The sequence below is a fragment of the Microtus ochrogaster genome, unplaced genomic scaffold (genome assembly GCF_000317375.1).
Source record: "Microtus ochrogaster isolate Prairie Vole_2 unplaced genomic scaffold, MicOch1.0 UNK9, whole genome shotgun sequence".
Classification (NCBI taxonomy): Eukaryota; Metazoa; Chordata; class Mammalia; order Rodentia; family Cricetidae; genus Microtus; species Microtus ochrogaster.
The window spans coordinates 3,469,341-3,482,078 of NW_004949107.1; the positions used below are offsets into that span (position 1 = coordinate 3,469,341).

The following is a 12,738-nucleotide window of genomic DNA, read 5'->3' on the forward strand; positions in this document are numbered from 1 at the left end:
CATCAGCCCCTGCCTCCAGGATCCTATCCTGTTTGAGTTCTTGTCCTGACTTCGTTTTGTGATAAACAGCAATGTAGAAGTGTAAACTGTATAAACCCTTTCCTCCCTAACTTGATTTTCAATCTTAGGCAATTTGTTGCAGATACAGAAACCCTAAGACAGGATTAATTCCCCCATAGAGAGGTTTCCTCTTCCCAAATGACACAAGTTAGTGATAAATTGATCAAATCTCAGTGATAAGTTGATCAGATCAAACCAGCACAACCAATTGTCAACTCCAAACACAAACATATCACTATTATACTATATCACATCCTTTCTTGTTTATCCCCAAGATCTCATGTTAGTATTACAGTATGAATTTTAGTACAACCTTAAAAGTTTCACCATCATTTAAATGATTTCAACCAGTTAGAAATCCAAGTTCTCATTAAAAATCCAAAGTCTTTTATCTGCAGGCTTTTATAAAATAAAAACCAAGTTATATACATTCTGATTCTAATAGAAAACCAGAGCATAGCTACAGTAATATCCAAACAAACCAAGTATCCAACAGTATAAAAAGCTCAATGCCCAGCATCTGGGACTCACTCATGATCACTCGGGCTTCAAAGTGCTTGGGTAGACCCACCTCTCCAGGTCCACCATCCATAGCATCCCACAGCTTGTCAAGGAAGCTTGGGCAGGCTCCACCCCACTCCGCCACTGTCCTTGGCAGTCATGGCATCTTTAGTATGCAACGGTATCCACTACAACTGAAGCTATACCTTCAACAATGGCCTCGTTTGGCTTCTTCAGTACCAAGGCTCAGCTTCTCTCTAAGACACCTTCTATCCAGCGGTCTTCATGTAACTGAAGAAAAGGAACTTGTGAGATTTTCAGAATAATGAGTGGGACTAGGAAAACAGACTGAGTGAGATAACCCAGACCCCGAAGAAGAATGTCTTGTATGTTACCTCGTATGTGCAAACTTACTTAGAAGCTTTAGATATTTTTTTAACTGGCACAGAGAAGTCATAAAACTAGAAAGGGGCACTGACTTGGGGAAAAGATGTTTTAAGGGAGGGGAAAGAGTACAGTATATGTGATATGACAGCCAATACTTGATGCCAAATATTGAAGTAAGAATGTAGGTGGGAGATAGGAAGAGAGTAGGTGGTAAGGAGGGGAATTAATGGAAACTAAAGATTATGAAAACTATCTTATAAGGTAATTTTAAAACACAATTTTTTTAAAAAAACACGAACTTCTTTAGAAGAAACCCTGTGAGAATAGATAAATGCAGATCCCAGAAGCCATAGGCTATTAAATGAAAAGTCCCAATGCCAGGGATGTCTCCCTAGGTTGTGCACTCTATGTCAGAAAGACCCAGAAAACAACAGACTCTTGTCACTGCTTTTGTTCCATATAAGAGCTATATGACAAGACCCCATTGCTGAAGATACCGGACACTTTGATTACAAATTGTATGAAATTAAGTTGAAACTGAGTGGCAGGTTTCCTCCTTGCTGGCTAGCTTTCATAGGACAGGAAGATGCTATTCAGCCTGATGGAAGTAACAAGTCATCAATGGTTGTAAATAGCTTGGAACACTGGGAGTTATAGTACCAATCTTCCAGGCAAGAGGTACCCTCTGGTGCAATAGGAACATGGATGTTATGAGCTAACTAACTACTTTCTTATTAGGTTGGATGTCTGCTTCTCAAAATGGAACATATGACTTTTTCTGTAAGCCTAGTCAAAAGTCCATACATGAGGATGTCCTGGACCCTTAAAGGCAGGCTTCTGTTGTTTTGCTAAGTGGACCTGGTCTTGAACTGCTTTCTAAACATTTATGTTTCTAACCATGATGTAGCGCATCTCTCTTATTCAAAGAATCTGCTCTGCAGTGGGCGACACTTAGCACAGAGAATCCTAACTGAAAGTCCAGAGAACACGTGAATGTTGAGTTCTCAGCCCTAAATAAGACGTGTCTACAACCTTCTCCAAAGTTTAAAGAACACTGTGTAAAAGGGCAGAAAATGAAGAGGAGCGCCGTCAAATGCTGTCTTCAGAACATGAAGTGGCCATTGCACTCCTGAATTCACAGCACTTGTTACCTGCACAAGACATGCACAAGACAAGGCCCATCAACATTCTACCAAAAATGAATGACACACTCATGAGGCCCAACCACTCCCTGAGGAGCTAAAGGCAATAAATCCTTCTTTTTCATGCCATAACCACTAGTAACTTGTCTCTGTGCCAGTTCATTAATGAAGCAGTCATTAAAAGCCCCTCCCTCAACAAACAGAAAGAAAAGACCCAGAGACAGAGAGTTTTAGCACAGAGTACTACCAGACTTTCAGAGAGCCAATACCAATTCATCCCAAATTATTTCACAAAGTAGAAAAAGAAGGAACATTGCCAATATCATTTTATGATTACACAGTAACCATAACACCCAAACTACACAAATATAAGACAAATAAAGAATGCAGACCAATTTCCTTTATGGACATAGATGCAAAAATATTCAATAAAATATTTACAACTCAAATCCCAGAACACATCAAAACCATGACCAATTTGGCTTCATACCAGTGATGCAGATATAATCCCTCACCCATGCTCACGCAAGCAATCCTAATTAAACTCAAAGGGTCCCAAAAAAGTAAGAAAGGGACTTGTGAAAAGAAGGGGTTCTACGGGAGGGGAAGCATAAGAGAGATGGTGGTACAATGAAAATGAGAAAATGCCCTACCTGCACTTAGAAAATTTCAAAGATTTAAAATGTTAAGTGAATATTAAGAAGAAAGGAAACAGTCACTGTGTAATAGCACTGTCTCTGATGCCACAGCATCATCTGCGGAATATCCCAAACACCCAGCAGACAATAAAGGGGGCCAGAGCCACCACCAGCAAAAGAACATGAGAAACACCATGTGCACTGGCTGTGGTGACGAGATGGTCTCCAGACTCACACAGCCAAGGACACATTGGTCCAGATCTGCATTGCAGTCACTAGATTTCTTCTGTGTTTTCAGATAAATTATTTTGTGAAATGGACTACCGAAGTGTCACTCACCCCTTCTTACATTTTCTGCTCACATCCACGTGACCTAGTAAGATTAAGTGAAGCTGAGGTCAGAAGATCTTAAAGTAAACTATTTTAAAAGCCACTACTGACACCATCAGTTTGGAACTGGTAGTCCTGAATCAGCGCCTCCTCCTCCTTACAGCAGCAGTCACAGTCCTGGTTTATTGTTGCCTGGCTGCAAGGGGCCATGGAGAGCTGGGCGTGGTCGCCAAGCCCTGGAGAGCCTCCTAGGGGCCAGGAAGAGCTGGGCGTGGTCACCAAGCCCTGGAGAGCCTCCTAGGGGCCAGGAAGAGCTGGGCGTGGTCACCAAGCCCTGGAGAGCCTCCTAGGGGCCATGGAGAGCTGGGCGTGGTCACCAAGCCCTGGAGAGCCTCCTAACATCTAGCAGTGATGCTCTCAAAGAAACTGATAGAAGTTTCTTCCTAAATGAGTCCCAACGAAATGAAACGCCAGAATACAATTTGATTATGAAAATATTACGAGGCTAAAATGTAAATCCTGTGTACATAATTTATTCTGAATCAAGTCACTTCCTGTTTCTTTCTCTTTTGCGGGGGAGGGGTAATTGATTTTTCATGATAGAGTTTCCCTGTGAAACAATCCTGGCTGTCCTGGAACTCACTCTGTAGACCAAGCTGGTCTCAAACTCACAGAGATCTGCCTGCCTCTGCCTCCAGAGCGCTGCCATTAAAGCATACTCCAACACTGTCCAGCCACTTCCTGCTTCTTTAAAGGATACTTTTATCGATCTCCTGAGTAAACTGGGAGTATGGGGACCTTGGGAGAGGGTTGAAGGGGAGGGTAGAGGCATGGAGGGGAGCAAAGAAAAATATAGAGCTCAATAAAAAAATCAATAAAAAATTTTAAAAAAGGATACTTTTATCACACATAGGAGGGATTATAAATCCAAGTTAATGCTTGGATTTATTTAAATGCTTATCAAATAAGTTTGCAAAGACTCTACAGAATGATCTGTAAGTTTTTTCCAATACTTAAGGTTCTGTAAGCCCAGTGAAATGGTGCTCCCTTATTTTAATCTCATCTGGTTCGCTCAATTTAATGAGGTAACTATTATCATTATTATTCCCCCTGTCTTACAGTTGAGACAGCAAGTTCAGAGACATTAAATGATGTGTCAAAAGCAACACAATTTACAAGGATAAAAGCTGGGACCCACTCCAGCATTGCAAACTCTCCACAATACCTGGCATAATGTCACTTCGAGGCTACCTGCATTGAAACCCAAGAGATATCGTTTATGAAATTTATATCAACTCTCCCCAAACCACCTTTCTATGGAGTAAATAAAGCTCTCTTGGACTTTAATTGTTGTAAGGTATTGACTAGTATGCATTTTTATATGGAAGGCACTCAACAAAATATTTCTATGATGCAGTCTTAGATTTTATAGCACAGTTTTCAATCTCATAACAAATCTGGGGAAAGGAACTAAGCCTTTACCACAACATGAAAAAGACCCTCATCCCAGTGACTATCAAGACAATAGGAGACATATATAGTACTCTAGCCATCTGTCTTCATAAAACTAGGAAATCTAAGAACACACACACCACACACAATCTCAGGAAATAATCCTTTAAACAATCCTCCATGTACATGCATAGTCATCCCAGAGACTGCGACAAAACTGGAGCAAAAACTTTAAGGTTAGAGTCTTGGCAAAGACTTGGAGTGCATGTGTTCTGGAACATGAATTAAGAGTGTATATATGTCAGCAAATGGTGGCATTTCAGTGGTTAATCTTTAAAACACTTTCTTGTACAAATGTCAAATTTCATATAGGAGTTAACTGTCTTTTTTGCTAGAAGTTGCAATTGGCACTCAGTATTGGGCTGATATTAATGTAATTCTGTCTCTCATTAGAAAACAAGCAAGCCTTTGGGGGTGTATTAGTCAGGGTTCTCTAGAGTAACTGAATTTGTGGTATGAATATGTATATATGTATGTATGTATGATTTATTACAATGATTTACAATCTAATGCCATTGGAGGAATGAACTTGATGAGACAGCAAGGGTAAGGAAGCAGAGAGCAAAAATTTCCTTCCTCCTTCCAGCAGAAGGTGTGTCCCAAATTAAAGGTGTGTCTTCCTGTCCCAAAATCCAGATTAAAGGCCTGTTTTTTTTTCCCAGATTGAGAGATCTGGATTAAAGGCATGTATGTCTTCCTCATTCAAAGATCCATATTACAAGTAGATCTTTCTACTTCAAATTAAGCAAATAAAAAAAAATCCTCATGGGTGTGCACTCCATTTTGATGTTTTACTTCCAGATGTAATTAAGTTGACACCCAAGAACAGCCATTACAAATGGATAACAATAAAATATAAAATAAGCCAAGCAGTGGTTATGCATGCCTTAAACCCAGCACTCGGGAGGTAGAAGCAGGTAAATCCCTGTGAGTTCAAGGCCAGCCTGGTCTACAGAGTGAGTTTCTGGACATCTAGGGTTACACTCAGAAACCCTGCCTCAAAAATGTGTGTGTGTGTGTGTGTGTGTGTGTGTGTGTGTGTGTGTGTAATAAAACAAAAACTGTCACATCGGAATTGAACAAGACAAACAAAAAGAAGAAAATGAGCCCAAGAGAAGGCACAAGATTCAGAGATCCACTCATTTGCACACTCAGGAATCCCACAAAAACACTAAACTAGAAGTCACAATATCTACACAAAGGACCTAATTTAGACCCCTGCAGGTCCTGTGTGTGCTGCCTCAATCTCTGTGAGCTCATATGAGCTTTAATCATGTTGATTTCGAGGACCTTGTTTTCTTGGTGTCCTCCATTCCCCCTGACTCTTACATCTGTGGCTTTTCCTGTGCCCTGGGGGGGGGGGGATGAGAAAGACATCCTATTTAGGGTTGAGGCTCCAAAGTCTCTCATTCTCTGCATGATGTCTGACTGTGAGTCTCTATTTGTTCCCATCTGCTGCTGGAGAAAGTTTATCTGGTGATGGATCTGTGAATATAGCAGAATGTCACCAGGAATCATTTTACTGCATGTCTGCTTTCATTTGAACTAGTATTATTCGGTTTTACCCTAGGTTCTTGGGCTGTCCAGTGCCTGGTTCTTTGTCACCCAAATACTATTGAGTATGGGTTCCATATCATGGAGTGGGCCTTAAGTCAAATCAGATATTGGTTGGCTATTCTCACAAGCTTTGTGCCCAAGAATATCATGCAGGTAGGACACTGTTGTAAGGGGGTTTGTGGGTGGTTTCGGTGTTTACATTTCTCTTTTGGTAGCATGCAGACTGCTGTCCTTTACCAAAGGTCCTAAAATTTGGTGGTGGAGCAAAGGCTCCAAGCAGGAACCAGCTCAACTTCTTTGTGTTCAACAAGTTATATAGGTGTTGTCTTCAGCAACCAACAGTCTTGCAACAGGTTGGGTTGCTTGAGGATTCCATGGAACGCCAATGGTCAACAACTCAATTATATGCAACACAATCCCAGTGCTGGAAGCTTCATTTGGTGACTAGAGATGGTCAGATGGGACTCTGTCTCCACCATTATTCAGAGATTTCATTTATATTGGCACTACATATGTATATATTCCAGGAAACCTCCGCTGCATTAGGCTTCTACACTTCCATACCCTTCAGATGGCCCCCAACCTTAGCTCTCTCTCTCCTCATATTTGGTCCCTCACTCCCACTCCCCTCCCCACTTAATCCCCAATATTTGAGAAAAATAACATCATGAAACTTACAGGTAAATAAATGGATAGAAAAGAAAGTCATCCTGTGTGACATAGCTCATATTCATAAAGACAAGTATTGTATGTGTTTGCTTGTATGTGAATATTAGCTATTAAGTCAATGATAACCAAGCTACAATTCATAGAATCACAAAAGGTAAATATATACTGATGGACTAGTCGGGAGAACTGGATATTGTTAGGAAGGGAAATGGACCAGAGTCTTGTGGATGTGTGTGGAGGTTGATTGACAGTTTAACTGGATCTGGAAGTAATTAAGAGACAAGCCTCTGGGAACACCTGTGAGGGATTTCTGGATCAGAGTAACTACAATGGGAAGACCCTAAAGACTCCAGCAGAAAACTTCTAGAGTTAACAAACACTTCCAACATCGTGACAGGATACAAAGTAATATAAGAATCAGGAATCACCGTCTACACCAGTAACAACGCACATACTGAGAAGAAAATTGGGGAAACAATCCCTCTTACAACCACTTCCAAAAGAAAAATGAATAAAATTCCTGGAAACAAACTTAATCAAGGAAGTAAAAGACCTCCACCAAGAAACTTTTTAAAATATATAAAGAACTAGAAGACAATGGGAGTTTGAAACACCTTCAGTGCCAGTGGGTTCAAAGAGATAATGTGGATGATGTTGGCCATGCTGCCAATACCCGACTGCAGACCTAATGCGTTCCCAGTCAAAATCCCACTGTCATTCCTTACAGAAATAGAAAAAGCAATCTCCAGTTTCATGCACAGTGCAAAATACTATGAGTAGCCAAAGCAGTCCTGAGTTTAAAGAGGAAAAAGAGAAAAGAAATAGCACTAGACCTCATCTGAGACACTACAGAACCTTAATAAAATGCTCAGCATGTAGATACTGGCACAAAAACAAATAAACTGAATACAACAGAAGCTCCAGATGTAAGTACACCTACCTGATTTGGGGCAAATACATCAAAAATGTACCCAAGAGAAAAAGTGTGTCTTCAACAAGTGGTTCTGGGGAAACTGGGCATCTATATGTAGAAGAATGAAAGTAGATCCTTCTCTCTCACACTGCACAGAACTCAACTCCAAATGGGTCAGACTCCTCAACATGAGGCCACAGTTTCTAAAACCAATAAGGAACAAGTAGCAAGTACACTTAAAGATATAGGCATAGATAAGGGCAGTCTAAACAAGACTACATCACTCAGTAAGGCCAACAGTTGAAAATGAGACCTCCTGACATTATACAGCTGCAGTACTCCATGAAGACAGTTAGTTACTCAAGTGAAGAGCAGTCTACATAATAAGAGAAAATAATTTTTCACTATCCAGCGGTTTAATATCTAAAAAAAAACTACAAACAGTTCATAAAATTAAACACTAAGAAAGCAAAGAACCCAATCAAAAAGTCATTTATAGAACTGAACAGAGTCTTCAAAAGAAGAAACGGGAATAATTAATAAATGTTTTTAAAGTGTTCAACATCTTTAGTCATCAGAGAATACAAATTAAAAGTACATTGAGCTTCGGACTCACCCCAGAATGGCTGTCATCAAGAAGAAATGACAGCAAATGCTGGCAGGAGGGTGGGAAAACGTAAACCAGTTTAGTTGCCATGGAGCTCTGTGTGAAGGTTTCTCAAAAAACAAAAACGGAAATACAATATGACCTAGATATTCCACTCCCAGTTACACACCCAGTGGATTCTACATCCCAATGCAGAGGTCCTCGCAAACCCATGTTCACTGATGCCCCCTGCACAATCTCTAGAAAACTGAGTCTGTTGAGATGTCACCAGCCGAAGGACAGATGATGAAAATGCGCCACAAACATTTACACGTTTACTCGACTCAGCTGTAAAGAAATATTAAACCACAAAACTTACAATAAAAAATGGCTAGAACTGAAAATTCCATACTGAGAAAACCCGGCCTCAGCGGTACAAATGCTGTATGTGCTTTCATATGAGGATCCCAGCTTCAAAGTTTTGAACGTATAAGCTTAACTTGAAGTGTCTGTAGAGGCCAAGAAGCTAGCAAGAGGTCATGAAGGAGCCAGAAGAATCCATTAAAGTGGGCAATCCCAGAACACAGGTGATGAAAGGATCAGAGACAAGTCAGTTAGAAAGAGTTCATCAGGGATCAGGACAGGAGAAGAGGGGTGGAGGGAGGGTTAACACTTAGGAAATATCAGAAAGCCTTTTTATAAGCTCATTAGAAATATAGCCTTTAAAGGATATAAGTGAGGCATCCTGCATGGATAGATAATGTGGTTCCCAGAAGCCATTAGTTTGCACATGGAAACTGCAGAACCAGGTGCAGGGCACTTCCCTGTGCATTGTTGGCCAGGGAAATCCCAGAAGCATCCCAAAAGACCGCTGCTGTACTGAACGCTAAGATCCCATTGCTGAAGACACCACGTATTTGCTCACAGGGCATAGAAAAATCTAGCTGAAACTGAACTTGAAGCTTCCTCTTTGAGGTGAACTTTCATAGTATGGGGCGCTGAACAGGCTGCTGGCAGAGCAAAGTCATCAAAGGGCTCTTGCCCAGCAGGGAAACCCTGTGCATGAGAATACTGACCCTCCATGCATATGGGCCCACTGGTACAATACTGACAAGACCTTTATTGGATTAACTAACTGCTTTCTCGTCAGAATTTAGGGTCATATCTAAGAGGGAATTCATGCCTGAAACCGTAAAGCTCCAGTGCCTGGTCATAATTCCTGAGGTGTGAGGAGATAGATTCCTGTTGTTTGTCATCTGAATACCTATGCCTATACCTACAAATCGTGCCGTTCTCTCCCTTGCTGTGAGGAGCAGCTACTTGCATTGGCAACAGTTGATGCAGACCCACAATGATCAAAGTGTCAAGAATGAGTGAGTGGTGAGTGCCCAGCCCTATATAACACAACTCAGAGAGCATCACAGAAGAATGTAAGAGGGAAGACAAGGGGGAGTGAAATGTTATCTCCTGGACACGATGTGGCTGTCGTATCATGAAGTCACAATAGCTATAGTTACCCACACAAAATCTGCGCAGGATTGGACCCATCATGGATAGGATGCTCTTAAGACCTTACCCCTCCCTAAGAAGCCATGGTGAGTTAATTTTTGCTGGTGGAGAAGGAGTAATGTTTTTCGTTGGCACATCCTCTGGTAACTTGCATACACTCTGATAAATAATCCCCAACTTGTAGTCCTGCAGCACCCCTAATTAAACCCAGCAGGTCACAGAAGAAGATACAAAAATAGGAGGGGAACCGGAACAGTGGGAGTAGGAGGTAGAAGGGAAAGCAATGGATATGCGTGATGAAAACGTAGCCTACAAACGTATGAAGTTCTCAGAGAACAATTTTAAGAAGAAAGAAATATAAACAAGGTAAAATTGAATGGGAATACATGTTAGCCAGAAATTGAGACCTACTGTAGTTGGGTAATGAATACATACATCCTGCCTTTTCTTATTTGAAAATTTTCTTAAATCATGCTCTAGGAATCCTCGTGTTTAACCCCCGTTAAATTATGGCTGTGTCTATATAGTAAGAATTAATAGCCTAGGCACAGATGTTTGATGGTAGAAAGGAGCAGAACAGGAGGGAAGACACAAAGCGTAAAAAGAATCCAAAGAGAAAGAAATGGCACAGTTGATGGCATGCTTATGACTTATCATTCACACAACTGTTCCCGGATAAACCTGGAGACCCATAAATCTGGCAGCATGCCTGACTAACCATGGCTTTTCTGATTCTGTGTCGCTGCAAGATGGCAAAAATTCTACCCATCCTCCCATTGTCAGTACCACTGTGACTTCCTAGTCCTTATTTTTAGAGTGTGAGATTTCACAATTCTTAAGACCAATCTGTCTTGTCACTCCTAAAATGAACCTGGATCACCATGGTAACAGCAAAGGCAGTCGGTGAGGTGCTTATGTTTTAAAACTGCACAAAAAAAAAGAAAGAAAGAAAGAAAAATAGGTAAAAAGCAAAAATAAGAGAAAGTTTCCTCTGTGTCCTTCAGGATCCTGCACAGCCACCCTTCCATAGATGCCGGGGTGCCGATATTGTTTCCCAGTGACCCCTATAGTGTCCATACAGAGAGCTCTGTTTATAGAACTCAGACTGAGCATCCAAGGAAACCACCATCATCTAGATTTTGCAGAAGGGTAAAGTGAGGCATGACATGACAAGAACCTCTCTAAAGTCTGCCGAAACGGGATTGAAGCTTGGATCCACCTGGTGCCAAGGCCCAAGATCTCTCTGACGGTGCTGCATTAAGGTGCTCATTCAAAAAGTAGGCTGTATTCTTTGTGTGTCTGTGACCCTTTATGTCATAAAAATGAACATAGCGCACGTTCTAACAAAGACAAATGGTGTGGGAGGTCCTTCTGTCTATGTGTTGCTCTTATTGGTTAATGAATAAAGAAACTGCCTTGGCCTGGTGAAAGGGCAAAACTTAGGTAGGCAGAGAAAACTGGACTGAATGCTGGGAGGAAGAAGGCAGAGTCAGGGACACCATGGGTCTGCCACCAGAGACAGAAGTGCTGAAACTTTGTTGGTAGGTCATGACCTTGTGGTGACACTATTTCTAGTAATTTCTAGTAATACAGATTACTAGAAATGGGTTAAACTAAGATGTAAAAGTTAGCCAATAAGAAATTAGAGCTAATGGGCCAAGCGGTGATTTAATTGATACAGTTTCTGTGTGATTATTTCAGGGCTAAACTAGCTGGGCAGCTGGGGCAAACAAGTAGTCCCTCCCTCCAACAGGAAAAGGTGATCGCAAGTGTGAACTGTAGGCATTTACAGATCCAGAGTGAATTCACACTTAATTCCTTTCCTCTATCAACTTTCTGCCAAAAAGATAATAGTATTAGTAAACAATAAAGGGGAAATCTTTTATTTACAGAAACCTATGAAGAGATAAACAAAGAACTTCATTAAAGTATGGGCCATACAATCAATATTCTAGGATAAATAAAAATTATACCACTCAGTTTAGACTTCTTCACATAACTCCTTAAAGAAGCAGACCGATGCCTATAATAAATATATTATTGACAATTATGAATGTGGACTGGAGAATAGGATCCAACTCACTTGGATGCTCTTCCAGAGGACCCAAGTGTGCTCCCAGAGCCCAAATTACGTACTCACAGTGCCTGTAACTCCATCTTCAGGGAGATCTGATACTTTTTTCTGGTCTCCACAGACATTCACACACACATACACATACACACATGTGCACACATCATATATTTGTGCAAAGGTATACTCATACATATAAAATAAATTGAAAAAGATGTAGGTGGTACTTTGATAACACAGACCCTCAGACTAGCATAATTTCTTTAGCACAATGTCTGGAGCATAGTCCTGAGTTTCTAAAGCATTTCCGTAAATTCTCTGAAGACAAGAACCACAGGCAGCTATAAATGAAAAATATGGCTTGAATCTGTGTCAGAAGAGCCGGATTGGTTGTCCATAAAATAATGGATAACACAACCACCTCCCTACAAGGGTTATCACAAATAACCAAAGGCATATCAAAAAGAAAACATCACATCACAGAACAGCTCAGACACACCATGCTTTCCCGGGCTCAGCTTCTTCCACAGCTATGGCAAATCCCATGTTCCTTATGTTTTATTCCCCCACCTCATCTTGAAGTCCAATCCTCATGAGTCTGACCCACAGCCAACTTCAGCCTGACTGCTGTTCTTGTCATGTTATTTAAGACATGATCATTGAAAGTACGCCATGATCATTGAAAGTACTCACCATGTTCCAGTAACAATGAAACACACCAACAGATCTCTGTGAGGGAAAAAAGTGCATTAAATAATAGCATATAGAATAGCAGCATTGTTTGTAATAGCCAGAACCTGGAAACAACCTAGATGCCCTTCAATGGAAGAATGGATGAAGAAAGTATGGAATATATACATATT

General features: G+C 40.9%; 1 protein-coding gene across 1 annotated transcript in view; it reads right to left on the reverse strand.

The window, feature by feature from the left end:
- Window positions 1-12,604, reverse strand: part of Plek (pleckstrin) — a 60,990-nt gene extending 48,386 nt beyond the window's left edge. Inside the window, exon 1 of the mRNA XM_005366433.3 lies at window positions 12,569-12,604. The gene's annotated coding sequence lies outside the window, so the exon portion shown is untranslated. The remainder of the gene's footprint in view (window positions 1-12,568) is intronic.
- Between the last annotated feature and the right edge of the window lie 134 nt (window positions 12,605-12,738).